Raw genomic sequence first — 13,883 nt, 5'->3', positions numbered from 1 at the left:
GAGTAGATGAATTGCACAGTGGTCACGTGGTCGCTTCCTGCGCTCAACAAGGTCCGATAATGACGTCAGTGGGTTTTTTTTGGTTTGTTTTTTTCCCCGCATCCGCGCCGGAATGAGAATTTAGACAGTGCCACTAGAGGGCAGTGTGAGACTGACAATTGTCAAAGTGACCTGTGTGTTAAAATTCAACTGTTTCTAACTAATGCACTTCTTCTTCTACTTCTTCTTCTTATTATTCTTTTTCTTCTTCTCTTATTATTATTATTATTTTTATTATTATTAGTGTTATTAGTTTCTTCTATTCCAAGCTTTGATCTTCAGTTAAAATGTATGTTTTTAAGTGCTTGTAATTTTCATGTTTTCTCCATGAAGTGTTTACTAAGAGCTTACGAGCACCTGGGCTTTGTTTTGTAACTGATCCTGAAGCAGAACAAGATCACATTCAAGCGCGTTCCCTCAGCCGTCACCAAGTGCCTTAGATCAGCTTCCTCCATCATCACATAAAGCCTAAAAATGTGATCTCTTTATAAATATTTTTTTATAGATTATATTTATAACATTGTATATTTTTGTACGTAAATAAATAAAATACACAGTAGATCACGACTTCTCCGGCTACGTTTTATATTTTTTCGCTTATTTTATATTTTTATTTACTTAGTTACCGCATTTCACTGCATGTTGTACTCTGTATGTGTATGTATGTGACAAATAAGTAAGTACACTTCAAGGCTCTTCTCTGTTCTGGCACCGAGGTGGAGGAATGAACTTCCCCTAGATGTCCGTACAGCAGAGTCCATGACTATCTTCAAGCGACGACTGAAGACCAACCTCTTCCTGAAATACTTCAATTAGCACTTTCCAAGTCTGTTGAATTTAAAAGTTATATTTATATTAAGTTTGTAATCTTGTGTACCAGTGTAGATTTATTCATTACTAGAGACTCAAAGCACTTTTGTACGTCGCTCTGGATAAGGGCGTCTGCTAAATGCTGCAAATGTAAATGTAAATAAAATAAAATTTGATTTGATTTGATTTTAATGGTTTATACAGTGGCAGGTCTTCAGTCCCAATCCCCCTCTTAATAACATCATTATGATGCCACAGCTATAGAATTATACAGATATGCAGTATAACAGAGCGCTGCATCACAGACATTTCATACAGCGTGAATGAATGCTGTTAACTAAAGCAGGAAACCCAGTGAACACAATTCAACAAGTCTCTTTTTACTCTAGCCACAGCTGCGCCGCCGCATTCATCATCTCTAGCAGAAGCTTCAATATTTACCTCATAAAATATCCCCTGGTTTCCATGTGCGCTTATGCATTTTTTCCTTCTTATGCTTTTCTGGCTTCTCCCTCCATTCACAAACCAGCATTCAACCATCACAAACCAGCATCCAACCATCACAAACCAGCGTCCAACCATCACAAACCAGCGTCCAACCATCACAAACCAGCATCCAACCATCACAAACCAGCATCCAGCCTGAAGGCTTAACATGGCACTGTCTAATTGTTTATGGTTTGGTGTAACAGACTTTGAGAAACTTTAAATATTTTAATAGAAAGTTCTGAAAAACAGCTCATGTGAGACGGCTGCCTGGTCTGCATCCTGCAGGAACAGTTTGTGAGAAACTCTGACTGGATTTCAGTTTGGCTTCTTTATTTCTTCTTGCTCCTGTTTCTCTACAACATCTCTGAAATACAACCCCAATTCCAAAAGAGTTGGGACTCTGTGTAAAATGCAGAGGTGTGAAGTAATGAAGTACAAATACTTCAATACTGTACTTAAGTCGATTTTTCTGCTATCAGTATTTTACTTCACTATTTATTTTTCAGACACTTTTTACTTTCACTCATTAAATTTGTACATAAATATCTGTACTTTCTACTTTTTATATTTTCAGACCAGTTTAATTCTATTTTTTTGACATGATCAATATTTTTTCTTCTCATTGTGCACCGTTTTCAGCACATCAACATGTTTCTTGTTACGGTGTGACATTTCAAACTTCCACTGGTGTATCATTTCCTGGCTCTCAGACACCACAGAGGGTAAAAGTGTGTATGAAGGGTATGTGTTTGATCATCCACAATGCTGGAGGATTTGAGAGACCAGGTGAGTTTCTCCACAGGTGAACACAAGGTTGTTGAGTCTGCACCAGTCCATTATCCACTGCATTTCCTGTCTGAAAGCCGTCTCGTTGTTCTTGATGATGAGACTCACCATAGTCATGTGACTGGTGAACTTGATGATTTGAGCTGTGCATTGCAGCACAGACATGAATCACAGTGTGAACAGCTGGTGACTGAGGATACAGCCCTGAGGTTCCAGTGCTCACTGTGATGGGTTTTGCTGGTCCTTATCCAAACTGTCTGATGTCTTCATCATGGAGTCTATAGCATACAGGCTTTTTCCACATAAACATAAACTATAATAGACAGCAGATAACACTGTACAGATCTACAATGTATTTTATTTCTTTATGAACAAAAGTTTTAGATGTAAATCACTATAAAAGTAATCTATTAAATTATTCATAAAGAGAGTCTGAGGCTTGGTGACGGCTGGAGGAATGAGCTTTGTGATGTCTTGCCACCATGATTCCAAAATCTTTACAGCGACTTTGGGGTTGCTGGCTGCCAGATCATGAGTGGCATAAACCACTGCAAGCTGCAGCTCCCACGGCAAATCTGCACACAAAATCCATCATAAAATTAGGACTTGCTGAAGCACTTTCCTGTTGATAAAGAGCTAAACATCAGAGAATAAAGATTTAATGATATCTTTCCTGAGTTTTTCTGTTCCAAACACATCTATGCTTTTTTGTCAGATTTTGGACTGACATTGGGAGTTTCTCCTTAAGCCCTTGTTAGCCAAGTCGTCCTGTTTCAGATGGACAAAGAACATGAGTGAAAAACTGAACAATCCACAAATAATGTGAGAAGATGCTCAAAATCAAGATTTACAGTAAACATACCAAGTAGCCTGAAAACTGCTGCTACAGAGACGTCTTAGTACGGTGTTTGCTCTGTTCTTGTTTGCAACAGCCAAGTGTTCAGGATCAGCCAAAGGTCCTCTCTAGTAAATAAAAGATTTGGATATAAAGTAATCCCTCGCCTATCGTGGGGGTTACGTTCCAGACCCTCCGATAGGCGAAAGAACGTGAAGTGGCAACCTAATATGTATACAGTACAGTATACAGAATTTATAAACCACATCGACACTCTTATGAACCTTTTCTCTGCTTTTAAACATTTAATATTCTTAAACCTACGTAATTTACTATTTTAACATAAAAATTCTATATGGGTCCTCACCAGTGAAGGTACAACTTGAATGATGAAGATGATGATGAATTAAGTGTGCAGTACTAATGATGATAAGGGTGATGAAATAAATGTAATGCATCTTCACCCTCGTCCATAACTTCTGTTGTCGCTAAAGGCGTAGTGTCTGGTGTCTTCTTCCAAGTGATGAACACAGTTATGGGGAGTTGCTGGTGCTGCTTTTTTTTCTGGGTAAAAAGGTTTTTTATAAGCAGACATGTTACCCTCGATTGCATTTGAGAACTGCAACAAATGAAGAATATGGGGGTCTCATTCTTGAGCTAGTTGCTGAAGTTCTTTGGACAGTATGACAAGGGTTGCAAGGCGCTCGAGTGTTCGGCCAACCTCCTAAATTTTTTATATTTTTTCATATCTGTTAGTATTAAGATGGGCCTCACACTGGTTCTCTAAACACATTCCTATGTTGTCTGTTCAGTGTCTATAGGATCTTTATGATGTGAGTATGTAAGGTACACAGAAAGTGTTTGTCTGGGTTCACACATCCCTGGTTACTATGTTTTCTTACCCAACCAGGAACAGTTTAAGCTCGGGTTTTATCCAGTGTGTATATATACTTGTCTGTTATCTGATAAAAATAAAGATTGATAAAGGACTTGTTTATTTGATCCTTTAGTGACACCTTTTTGTCTCCCGAAACTCAGTTACACTTTTTGCTAGATCCTCGACTGATGCTGCCATGTTTTTCTGCCTGTCGTTCCCACTAATAGGTAACCATGTACTTGGTTATTCTTTATGTCTGTGTTTGAAAGACAAAGGGGAATAATCATTTCATTATTGTTTTGATTTCTAATGAAATTAAAGTCACTGTCAGAAGTGGGATTTGAACCCATGCCTCCATGTGGAGACCAGAACACTCAGTTTCCTGGAAGGTACAGAACCTTGAGTCTGGCGCCTTAGACCGCTCGGCCATCCTGACATACAAGCATGTGTTTCTTATCCCCTTAGTGGCTGATAAAACTATTTTTACAAGTTTCTGTCTACTTGTTTATTTTAATTATGCTTTTATTTGTGTGGTCCTTATCTATCTATATCAGTCGTATCGGTTTTTCTGTCTGAATGCAAAATTATATACAGTAAAGACCAAAAGTTTGGACACCCCTTCTCATTCAAAGAGTTTTCTTTATTTTCATGACTATGAAAATTCTAAATTAGAGAACAATTCATAAACAATTAAACAATTCTGAAATAATGTCATCTTCACTGCTCAACAGTTGAAGGAGTTTTTGTCCTGTCTATACCATGCTACCAGAACACCTTTTCCACAAAATAACTGAGGCATTTAAAAAAAAAAACATTATTTTGCAGAAAACACATTGATCAAAATTAGAGAACAACAATGACTGTAGCATGAAAAAACATTACAACAAAATGTTCTGAAGGTTACAACAGTCAGCAATTAGTAGGAAGTGTACACGCCTCTGCTCTGAATGACTTCAGCACATCTGCGGCCACAGGACAGCACTAGTCTCTCACACTGCTCTGGTGTGATTTTGGTCCACTCTTCTTCCAGTCTCCTCCACAGTTCGGTGACTGTAGTGGGTTTCTTGGCCATAACTTTGTCACCTAGGATTTTCCAGAGGTTCTCTATTGGGTTGAGATCAGGACTCTGTGCAGGCCATGTCATTATTTCAATGTTTTCAGTTTCAAGGAACTGCTTTACCCGTTTTGCTGTGTGACATGGAGCGTTGTCCTGCAGGAACACTGCGGGCTGATTGGGTGATGAACGCATGGAAGGAACCATATGTTGTTAAAGAAGGTTCTGATAAAAATTTGCATTCATTTTGCCATGTAACTGGCAAACCATGACACTTCCTCCTCCACTTTTCACTGACGTCTTTACACACTTTGGGTTCAGTCTTTCTCCAGTTTGTCGCCGAACATAATGTTTCCAATCGGACCCAAATAAATTAAACTTGCTTTTATCACTGAAGTGAACTTTGGACCAGTTCTCCTCTGTCCACACAACATGCTCCTCAGCAAAGCTTAGTCTAGCCTTTTGATTCTTTCTGCTAATGAGAGGTTTGGTCACTGCAGATTGGGCTTTCAGTCCAAATGCTCTTAAACGTCGAGACACTGTATGTCGAGACAGATCCTTACCCTGTTCAGCGCTGAATTGGTGAGCAATTCCAGCTGCAGTGTGCAAACGATTGCCCATTAAGATCCTCTGGAGTATCCTGTCCTCTCTTGTATTTGTCTTCCGTGGACAACCAGCCTTCTTGGTGAACTTGAATGAGTTTGTGATGTTGTAAAGATCCAATATTTTTGAAATCACAGATTTGGAACGACCAACTTGTCTTGCTATGGCTGATAGGGTCATCCCTTTGGCCTTCATCTGGACAACCTGCTGCCGGAGGCTTTCAGTCACCAGAGTCAGTGAAACTGGAAGTTAGGCTGCCAGTTAAATAGGGGTTGACAGAAAATCAAGGAAATTAGCACCAGGTATCAGATTAACACCAATAACTGGGAGGTATCTTAAAGTGTTCTCTAATTTTGATCAATGTGTTTTCCGCAAAATAATGTTTTTTTTTAAATGCCTCAGTTAATTTGTGGAAAAGGTGTTCTGGTAGCATGGTATAGACAGGACAAAAACTCCTTCAACTGTTGAGCATTGAAAATGACATTATTTCAGAATTGTTCAATTGTTTATAAATTGTTCTCTAATTTTGATCGCCAGTGTATTTACAGACTGTTAAGCATAAAAACAGTGTAGTAGCTGTGGTAGAAGAAGCAACTTTTTCGGGATTTCAACCTCTTTGGTGCTGTGAGAGAACAAGCAGCACGCGAGATCCACGCTATCAATGATACAGAGTTCAGTGTTCTACAGCTCTTGTTCACCCACACACAGTTTATTCAGTGTAAGACTTGGGCTCGTCCGGGATTTGAACCAGGGACCTCTCGCACCCTAAGCGAGAATTATACCCTTAGACCAACGAGCCAAGCTATTGAGATTTATTCGCACCTGGAACGACTCTGCACACAAAGTGGAAGGGAAGGCGAGAACCCAACAGCTGGAGGGCCGTGGATCTTTTTGTTTTATGTTATGCAAAGTAAAATCCTGGATCAAAAAACCTGAATCATATCCCTAGACCAAAAAGCCTTCTTGTGGAAGAAGTGTCTACTGATATGTCACTGCATAGTTCATGTGCTTTGCTGGCATATGTCTTCAATTTAAACACATAGATAAAACTTAATGTGTCCAGCCAAAGCTGCTTCTGTAACTGCAGGAAACAGAAAGGTTCATTAGTGATTTGAACTTGCAAATACATGTCTCCTGTTCTCCATGCTAACATTTTGGAACAGTTACTGTGAAAAGAGAGCATTTCCACATTTAAATCATATGGGTCGAACTCCCATCATGCAGATTACAAACATTTTCTATGAAATGAGTCCAGGGATCTGAGCAGGCATAAATGGCTGGAAGCCCCAAAGGTCAGCAATTTCTATATTTTTTAATAGGGCTCAACATTTCAGTATTATCCCTAATGACCTCTCCTAACCATGCAGAATCTAACAGATCCACTTTAAATGACCACTTCTACCCAATCAGTATCACAAAAAATTGTTGTTGACTCAAGCCTCTTAGACAGATGAAGTAGTGCATGGACCCCAACTGGTGAGACAGGGTACCTTTAACTGAGAGAAGCCACAAATATCATCTAGTCATTTGTGAAATATGCATCTGAAGAGTGAGACTACTTGTCCAGTGCACATAGGGATGAGTTTATGTTGTATATCAAACGTTCGGCGGTCAATTATTTTCGTTTAACAGACCGTTGCTAATAATAATTGACCGCTGTCTGTCTGTCAATACTATGAATGGTAACAAATAAATAACAATCATTTATAATAATAAATAAAAAACTTTTGTAATTGATTTATTCTTTGAATTGCAATGCATTGATTTTAGTGAGGTTAGTACACACTCATAGCCATAAATGCAATTCTAATAATTGACATAATCTTTTCTTTCTGTGTTTCAGTTTTCGGTTTTGGCCTTGGTTTCCTCATTTTTGGTTTTTGGTTCCGGACAAGAATTTTAATTTCGGTGCATCCCTAAAATATTATCATTGGTGTGCAAACAGTCTGTAAATTGATTACAAAGAAACAAAAAGAATCTTGGACCTTTGGCTGTTTGGATCTCGCCTTTCCTTCACCTACATGTGCAGGGTGTAGTGTCAATCCAGTGGTAAATCAATGCCAAGTGTTGGACTGAATAGTTTAGCTCTTTTCCGATCTTACATTTTAGGTAGCACCATGTAACGGTTTTAAAATGTTAGCATGGAGAAGAGAAGACATGTGTTTCCAATGTACAGTGACATTTTATTACAAAAGTTAAAATGAAGTTCAAATCTCTAATGAGCCTTTCTGTTTCTTGCAGTTACAGAGGGCCGCTTTGACTGGACACCTTAAAGTTTTTGGTTACTTTACAGCAAGGCTTGTTGGTCTAGGGGTATGATTCTCGCTTCGGGTGCGAGAGGTCCCGGGTTCAACTCCCGGACAAGCCCAGATTTTACAAGAAACAATCTTAGGGCCGGTGAAAAGTGCTATCAGAACACTGTATCGGTGATAACTTTTTTCTAGCTTGTTACCTCATAGCACTAAAGATGTTGAAATCCCATGAGAGCGATTTCTTGTCTTTAATATACTGAGGCCATAATTAACAACTCTTAAATTACTCTGATTTTATGCTAAACATTCTGTAAATAGATTACAAAGAAACAAAAAGAATCTTGGACATCTGGCTGTTTGGATTTCGCTTTCCCGTCACCAACACGTGCAGGGTGTCAGAAGTCAGAAGTAATTATCTATGGGTTTAACTTGGAAAAGTGCTGCTGCAGTGTTAAAGAGCTGTGTTCTGACAAAACAATCTGCAGGGAAATTGTAAGAAATCAAAGCACAAACTTAGTAGGCAGGATTTGAACATGGCGCAGGTAGACCCCATTGGATTTCAGGACCATCGCCTTATCCACTCATCCATGATTATAGAAGGTCTTCCATGACCTCTGCACATCCATCAATAAGTCAACTGGTGCTTGCTTGCATCAAGAGGAAACCAATGGCAATCACAATTTCCTTGTAGAGCTGTATTTTCATCTGTAGGGAAATATTGTTGGTTGCTTTGATCATTTCAACTTGTCCAACCAATATGAAGGAAAATAGTAGGATCATTCCAGTCAGTTCCCACTCTGAGCTGGAAATGGGACTGAGGTATGAAACAGGTAACTCTTAGCAGAGGATGGTTTCGATCCATCAACCTCTGGTTTATGGGCCCAACATGCTTCCGCTGCACAACTCAGCTAAGTGCAAGCAACCAAGACGGGACTCACGAAAAAGAGCAAAGGCAAAGAGCGGCCTGGATCTACTTTCCTGGCTTCCAAACGATGCTGGAAAACGCAGTGGTATCCACTCAGCCATGATTATAGAAGGTTTTCCATGACCTCTGCACATCTTTCAATGAGTCGAATGGTGCTTGCCTGCATCAAAGGGAAACCAATAGCAGTCTTTCTGTTTGCTGCACAAAGTAGGCAGGTCATTAAAATCCAGCATTTGTCCTCTTCACCCATGTACTGATCACATGCAGATCTTGAAGTAATAGGATTTTGAAATAGGTTTTACTTTTCTCCACTCTGAAACGATATTCATCCTTATCTGTGATCTCAGTTGATGTCCACCTCTCTGCTAATCACATGCAAGCACTACATTCTTACCCTTATTCCTAATGAAAGGTGGCTCATATAGAATTATGTGACATTTTCACCTGTAGGGAAATTTTGTTGGTTGCTCTGATCATTTCAACTTGCAAAATAGTCCAACTAATATGAAGGAAAATGGTTCTAGTCGATTCCCCACTCTGAGTTGGAAATTGGACTGAGGTATGAAACAGGTAACATTTAGCAGAGGATGGTTTTGATCCATCGACCTCTGATTTTAAAACGGTGCTGGGAAACGCAGTGGGGTTCTTGTCAATATCAGATGAAGCTTCAATTTAATTTTGGTTACAATACAAAGGATTTAGTCAGAGACAATGCTCAGCTTTCAAGATAACAAAACAAGTGTTCAAGCCAGTGATGTCAAATGAAACCTAGACTTTTACCTTGGTGACCATGTGTAGGCCAAATGGTGAACACGCAAAAGTCACGGACATGTTATGTTCGCGGTTTAATTATATACGGGGTTGACTTATAAAAGTGCTGCTGCAGTGTTCTGGTGGAACAATCTGCAGGGAATTTGTAAGAAACTAAGATTACAAATAGTGCAGGTGTAAGGATGTAAAAAATAATGTAATACTGATACATTGAACGGTTTGATATAAGTCAAAAGATGATCTGTGTTTAAAATGCTGTTTTATTTACATTACAATATGCAGTGTTTGCTTGTTTACATTTCACTTTCTTTTGCCGTAAGTTTAATGATCTGTCTGTGATCGATTGCTAATGCCTCGTTCAGCCTGTGTGCGGCGCGTGCAGCTGACGTTCGTCCATTACAACATTGGACGTGACTGAAGCTACATCGTGTCCGTGTCATATTTTCTATTTCCTTTTATACAGGTAAGAACGAGGGTTGTATATTGTGTGAACAAGTCATATATGTGTTTAATACTGTAAGGAACATGCGGGGAGTAAATACTATGCTATTACTGAGGATAAAATGTTAAGTGTATTCTGAATTAATAATAACTATAAAACAACATAAATAATATCTATTGTGCTGTTTATTGTTCTAAACACTACAGAGTAAAGTTTAATCTATTTTGTTTAAATAATCTTTTATTAAATGTACTTTTTCAAGGTTATTTGTCAATACTGTTTTAAGATGCTGTAAATACATTTTAATATCTACTGTTTTATGAATGTTTAAAAACAGTATGAATGCTGTTAACACATTTTGATCTGTTTTTGGTAACTCATATTAAAGGTTAACTCAGGTATTTTAGTAAGATAGAGTTATAACTTACCAGCTGATATTTTTCCTAATCGTGAAGTTTCTCAGAGGGACATTATGTCTTGCAAAGGGAAAGTAACATGTGTAAGTGTGATACTGTGTAAATGTTTTATGCTGTTAATGGTAAATGCATTACAACATTGGACGTGACTGAAGCTACATCGTGTCCGTGTCATGTTTTCTATTTCCTCTTATACAGAGGCGTAACACAGGCAAGATTTTAACATGACGCAGGGAGACCCCAATGGATTTCAGGTCCGTTGCCTTATCCACTCAGCCATGACTACACAAGGTTCTGCCTGAAGTCTGCACATCCATCAATGAGTCAGAGACAGAGAGGAAAAAAACAGTTAATACAGACAAGCAGGCAGCTTGACAGACAGACAGACAGACAGACAGACAGACAGACAGACAGACAGACAGACAGCATGGTAAATAAAAAAGACAAGCTGTCAGACTAAATATAAGACTGACACAAAGATAGATAAAAACAAAAAAGCTGACAAATAGATGGCCGGATGGATAGACAGACAGACAGACAGACAGACAGACAGACAGACAGACAGACAGACAGACAGACAGAATAATATTTGAAAGGTACCAGACTTAAGGTTCAATACCTTCAGGAAACTGAGTGTTGGATGCTGGTTTGTGATGGTTGGATACTGGTTTATGATGGTTGGATGCTGGTTTGCGATGGTTGGACACTAGTTTGTGATGGTTGGATGCTGGTTTGCGATGGCTGGACACTGGTTTGTGATGGTTGGATGCTGGTTTGTGAATGAAGGGAGGAGCCGGAAAAGCATGGGAAGGAAAAAATGCATAAGCGCACATGGAAACCAGGGGATATTTTATGAGGTTAATATTGAAGCTTCTGCTAGAGATGATGAATGCGGCGGTGCAGCTGTGGCTGCAGTGAAAAGAGACTTGTTGAATTGTGTTCACTGGATTTCCTGCTTTAGTTAACGGCATTCATTTACGCTGTATGAAATGTCTGTGATGCAGCGCTCTGTTATACTGCATATCTGTATAATTCTATAGCTGTGGCATCATAATGATGTTATTAATTAAGAGGGGGATTGGGACTGAAGACCTGCCACTGTATAAACTATTAGAGAGAACGAGTAACGCTGTGCAGATCTACTGTGTATTTTTTTTTATTAATGTATAAAAATACACAATGTTATGACTATAATCTATAAAAAATATTTATAAAGAGATCACATTTTTAGGCTTTATGTGATGATGGAGGAAGCTGATCTAAGGCACTTGGTGACGGCTGAGGGAATGCGCTCGAATGTGATCTTGTTCTGCTTCAGGATCAGTTGCAAAACAAAGTCCAGGTGCTCGTAAGCTCTTAGTAAACGCTTCATGGAGAAAACATGAAAAGGAAAAGCATTTAAACACATGCAAAGGTTATTAAATACAACATGCTCTAAAATTAAAACACACCCAAATACACAGGACCAAAAACAGTGTGTTATTAAAAAAGGAGCTTCTCTGCATTTAATTGATGCTTTTTATATAACAACTCATATAAAGTGACAAGAAAATTCCTTTGGAGTTTTTAGTTGCTCTTTACAAAAACATGCTGTATGTTACCACTGAAATGTTGCAGTAGTTCTATATCATGAATCTGGACTTTTTCAATGAAGAACAAAGCTTGGAGTAGAATAAAATAATAACACTAATAATAACAATAATAATAATTAGAGGAAGAAAAAGAAGACAAAGACAAAGAAAAAGAACTGCATTAGTTAGAAACAGTTGAATTGTAACACAGGTCACATTGACAATTGTCAGTCTCACACTGCCCTCTAGTGGCACTGTCAGTGCTTGATTTTATCTTAATTCTGAGTAAATATTTTTAAGAATTTTTTTGTTTTATAAAATGTTTATGATGTATCTCTCTCTCTCTCTCTCTCTCTCCACCATGTACAGTAATTGGGTGACAGTAGGTGGCGCAATAATGACCTTGTTTATTCATGACAATAAAATGAATGACTTCAACTTTAATGAAAAACAAACACAAAGGTGAAGGAGAGAGATCTCAAAGTGAGCACTGTGGCAGAGACATTAATGCTACCTGCCTGCAAAGCCTTTTTATTTTTATTTATATATATATATATATATATATATATATATATATATATATATATATATATATATATATATAAATACCTTAGTTTCTGGACTATTAAGCGCATCCAAATATAAGCCGCACGCACTGAATTTTATAAAGATTTTTATTTTGAACATAAATAAGCCGCACCTGTCTATAATAATGTCTACACTGAAACTAATGAACTTTACACAGGCTTTAACGAAAGACAGTGACTGTTACACGGCTTGTATCTAAACAGTAGCCTACCAAGAAAGTCATTGTTCACTGTCTTCCTCCTTCCTTTCACAACGATTTCTCTCAAGAGTTTTTCTTTTGGCATCGTCGTGTGTTTAAAAATCACCATCTGTGAAGCTTTTCTCCCGATGCCGTGCAGCTCAGAACACAGGTGAAGTGTGTTTTCATGCCCGGTTGTTTTCAGAGTGACGAATGATTCGCATTTCCTGTAGACAGTCCGAGTGAGCGGCAGGTCAAAAGTCAAAGGAACATCATCCATATTTATGATGAGGTGCGGCCCGATTCAGTGGGAGCGCATCTGATTTAATATAAAGAGTTTCATTGGTTCACCTGAACCCGTTCAGCAATTTCATTAGTCTAATGTTACAGGGCTCAGTTTTTTAGCTTGAAGTTTGTGAAACCTGGAAAAAACCCAGGAAAAATCCATAAATTAGCCGCTTCGTTGTTCAAAACCTGGGAAAAAAGTAGCGGCTTATAGTCCAGAAAATACGGTGTATATGTATATACATTTCTTTATTAATGCCAAAAAAACAAGAAGTATTACATACTCATGTTAAATTTACACTTACTTATGGAGAAAAAGTATAAAAATAAAAAAAAAATACACTGTACATTAAAATATTACATACATTTTAAAGTTTTCAGAGCATTACATGTTTTCAGTGCTTTTTTGTTTCTTGTTTCTTTTAAGAGATTCACATACAATCAGACAATAGACAGACAGATAGATAGACAAAAAGGAAGACAAATAGATGGCTGGATGGATAGACAGACAGACAGACTAATATTTGAAAGGTACCAGACTTAAGGTTCAATACCTTGAGGAAACTGAGTGTTCTGATCTCCACATAGGTTTAAATCCCACTTCTGACCGTAACTTTATTTTCATTAGAAATCAAAACAAAAATATGAAATTAATTCTCCCTTGTCTTTTAAACACAGACATACAGAACAAACAAGTAGATGGTTACCTAATAGTGGGAAAGACAGACAGACAGAAAAAACTGTTAATACAGACAAGCAGGCAGATGAATATATAAATTAGATCAATAGATTGATAGGAAAGATGAGCAGGCATATATATGCATTCAGACAGAAAAACAGATCAGACTGACGTAGATAGATAAGAAACACAAATAAAAGGATAATTAAAATAAACAAGTAGACAGAAACTTGTAAAAATAGTTTTATCAGACACTAAGGGGATAAGAAACACATGCTTGTAT

At 38.0% G+C, this 13,883-nt stretch overlaps 1 long non-coding RNA gene and 2 other non-coding genes across 3 annotated transcripts; 1 reads left to right on the top strand and 2 right to left on the bottom strand.

The window, feature by feature from the left end:
- Nucleotides 1–2,760: 2,760 nt before the first annotated feature.
- Nucleotides 2,761–3,385, bottom strand: LOC124383028. Its single transcript, XR_006925191.1, has 3 exons — nucleotides 3,327–3,385; nucleotides 2,987–3,087; nucleotides 2,761–2,892 (listed from the first exon to the last, which is right to left on the bottom strand). It is a non-coding gene; the product is annotated as an uncharacterized LOC124383028 (long non-coding RNA).
- A 776-nt stretch (nucleotides 3,386–4,161) lies between these two features.
- Nucleotides 4,162–4,272, bottom strand: trnal-caa. The gene is made up of 2 exons: nucleotides 4,235–4,272; nucleotides 4,162–4,207 (listed from the first exon to the last, which is right to left on the bottom strand). It is a non-coding gene; the product is annotated as a tRNA-Leu (tRNA).
- Nucleotides 4,273–7,789: 3,517 nt separating this feature from the next.
- On the top strand, nucleotides 7,790–7,861 carry trnap-cgg. Its single transcript has one exon. It is a non-coding gene; the product is annotated as a tRNA-Pro (tRNA).
- The last annotated feature ends 6,022 nt before the right edge of the window (nucleotides 7,862–13,883 follow it).

This window comes from Silurus meridionalis, chromosome 3 (assembly GCF_014805685.1).
Source record: "Silurus meridionalis isolate SWU-2019-XX chromosome 3, ASM1480568v1, whole genome shotgun sequence".
In the NCBI taxonomy this organism is placed as follows: domain Eukaryota; kingdom Metazoa; phylum Chordata; class Actinopteri; order Siluriformes; family Siluridae; genus Silurus; species Silurus meridionalis.
Note: the sequence above shows the minus strand (reverse complement) of the source record. Positions and strands in the feature narration are given on the sequence as shown.